The sequence below is a fragment of the Misgurnus anguillicaudatus genome, chromosome 15 (genome assembly GCF_027580225.2).
Source record: "Misgurnus anguillicaudatus chromosome 15, ASM2758022v2, whole genome shotgun sequence".
Classification (NCBI taxonomy): domain Eukaryota; kingdom Metazoa; phylum Chordata; class Actinopteri; order Cypriniformes; family Cobitidae; genus Misgurnus; species Misgurnus anguillicaudatus.
Window position 1 is genome coordinate 21,643,428 of NC_073351.2, and position 2,882 is coordinate 21,646,309.

General features: G+C 35.6%; 1 non-coding gene across 1 annotated transcript; it reads right to left on the reverse strand.

Annotated features, from left to right (window-relative positions):
• Window positions 1-515: 515 nt before the first annotated feature.
• Window positions 516-587, reverse strand: trnad-guc (transfer RNA aspartic acid (anticodon GUC)). The gene has a single exon. It is a non-coding gene; the product is annotated as a tRNA-Asp (tRNA).
• Window positions 588-2,882: the final 2,295 nt, after the last annotated feature.

Consider the following 2,882-nt stretch of genomic DNA (forward strand, 5'->3'; position numbering starts at 1 on the left):
TAAAATTGATCCAGAGTGTTTAAATTATTCAGTTCAGTCAGTAACAAACATCAGAGGAAACCAATGACATTGTAAGTCCCACCTTCAACTTCTGAACTTAACCAATCACAGTGAGGCAGCCACTAAAGTTCGTGACGAAGTTTAAAGTGAAAGTGACATTTATGCATTTTGGCAGACGCTTTTATTCAAAGCTAGTTACATACGTGCACAAGGTATACATTTCTGACGTGTAATGATGACCAATGTATGGTAGCCCATACTTTGAATTAGACCTCTGCATTTAACCCATCCAGTGAGTAGTAAACGCACGCACGCACGCACGCACGCACACACGCGCACACACACACTACCGGAGCAGTAGGCAGCCAGATATCACTGCAGCGACCAGGGAGCAAAAGGGGGACAGCAAGGTGCTTTGCTCAACGATAACTAAACCTGCCGGCCGTGGGACTCGAACCGGGTTACAAGCCCGACTGGCTAACCATTAGGCCACGACTGCAGTAAAAGGATATCTTCTCCCCGTCGGGGAATCGAACCCCGGTCTTCCGCGTGACAGGCGGAGATACTGTCCACTATACTAACGAGGAGTAAAGAACCATATTAGAGCATGAGACTAACTATGACTGAGTGATGGATGTTAGGAGTGTTATCTCAGTTTATTATGTGTTCTATACAATGTTCGTTAACAAGACGTTAAATACCATTGTCACTGACGTTAAAAAACACTGTCAACATTCTTGTCATATCTTCGACCGATTTACTTTTGTGGAAATAGGATGACTAGCGGGTACCGCTTCCAGTGTTGTCATATCAATATCTTGTTTCTGTAAAGCTGTTGTGTCGAAGTCTGTTCCCTCTATGTGTTTCTTATAGCGTTTTAATCACGTTACGTTTATAATTTATTTAGAAAAATTAAAGATTTGAATTGGTTATATACTAAAAAAGTTCCTGTATATTTTGCGGTATTTAATTTTTTTTTTGAAAAACACACTGGGAAAATGGACTCAACCATGTCCCAAGCATGACAGATTTGCCAGGTTGATGGATATAAGATTTATTTATTATGCAGTACCATAATACCTTCATTAAGACAATAATAATTTAAGTGGTTTGATTTTTACACTCGACTGGATTCCTTAACTTCTGCTGTTTGTAAAAGAGTAATAAAACTATTGGGTAAAATATTGCTGGTCCTTTTTTTAAACTTTGGATATTACTATATTAGTTTGTCTATAATAATTGCATATGAGGCTTTAAAAATGTTTCTTAAGTTATGACTTATTGTTTTGAAGTAAAAATGCTTATAGTAATTATAAAAGCTTATCATAATATAGAAAATAAAAGTTTGTGTTTGCATAATATATTTGTGTGTATTGTGTGTAATTATTATATATAATAGAAATTTGAGGTTCATGTTGCATCTAATTTTTAGTAGTATTCTTTGTCATACTATTTCTGTTTTGCTTACTTTTAAATTGTAAGCAGCATAAATCTAGCGTTTCCACGTTTTAAGACGAAAACCACAAATATCGATAAGTATCTTACAGGGTCATAAAAATGTAAATTGTGCGTTATAACTTATGTTGTTTTTGTTATAGGTCATAAATAAAAAAAACATGCATTTTCAAAGAAGATGCACACATCTTGTATCCAGTATTTTGCCTTTGAATTACTGAAAACTTTTCTTTTTTTTAATAGGCTATTTTAAAAACAATTTCAGTTTAACATTGCAAGAACCAAATTGTAATAGTTCAACTATGATCACTGCACAAAAAAGTGCACAACACATGTAGAGCTCTTAAACTTCTTTTGTTTATAACTGTTTAACTTTCATAAATTGTTCAATTTCAAGTATTCACAACACGTAGTCTTCTCCAAATGACTAAAATTTCACTTCATATTATCTTTTTTAATATTTTAAAGATAAATGGGCTATTCGCCTTTCAATTGTGAACTACATCCAGACACGACGGTCGGAGTTCGCCGCCTAGTGGCAGTCGTAATGAAGTTTCAGTTTAATCGTAAATCCAAATCAAGGCAAGAGCCTTTAATCTACGTATGCAATTATACTTACTAATTTATATCAGTAATCAATCGTTTTTAAAGGATTCAAGTGTAACTAATAAAGTTAAACATAAAAGGATTAATAATTTTCACCTTGGACAGTGTTTTAATAGGAAAACACTGAAATACACCACTTCCGGTGAGCGTGTCAGGCGGTTAGTCGCACAAGTTTATTTTGTATGCATCCAAAGCTCAAATTGGATCCGAAAATTACGCACCAGCAGATGACGGCCATCCCATGTTTTCTTGTCCTCTACCTTGTGGCCTTGATTCCGCCATCATTTTCCTGACTACACCTGCCACGCCCACTTCCCACCCCTAACTTCATAGAGCGCTGCGCAGACCAATCGACCAATGACATCGAATTACCGCGAGAGCTCTGTTTTCGAATTCCTCTCGCGGTACTTTGATGTTATAGGCCGAAGAGTGTGTGCAGTCGAAATAGTAAAATAGTGTAAAAGCAGCAGATATGTCCAAACACTTTACACTTTTTTTTTACCAAATAATAGCAAGATTTTTTATTAAAATATGTTTAAAAACAAATCATTAAAACTGACTCCCCTTTCAATTATGCATTTTTTTGTCATTAAATCTATCTATAAAAAAGTAAGCAAAATGGTAGTGTTATTAGCCAAAAGGATGAATGTTTTATGAACTTGCATAATAAAATTGACCCGAGTTCTCCTAACCATATTTGACACTTGTCATTTGCACCGTTTATGGTCAATTGTGATCAACAACTCCCCCTAGTGGTGAATCATCGGAGTTTCGAAACAGTATGATGACGTAATGAAGCCTCGTTTGCTAAAATCACGTGA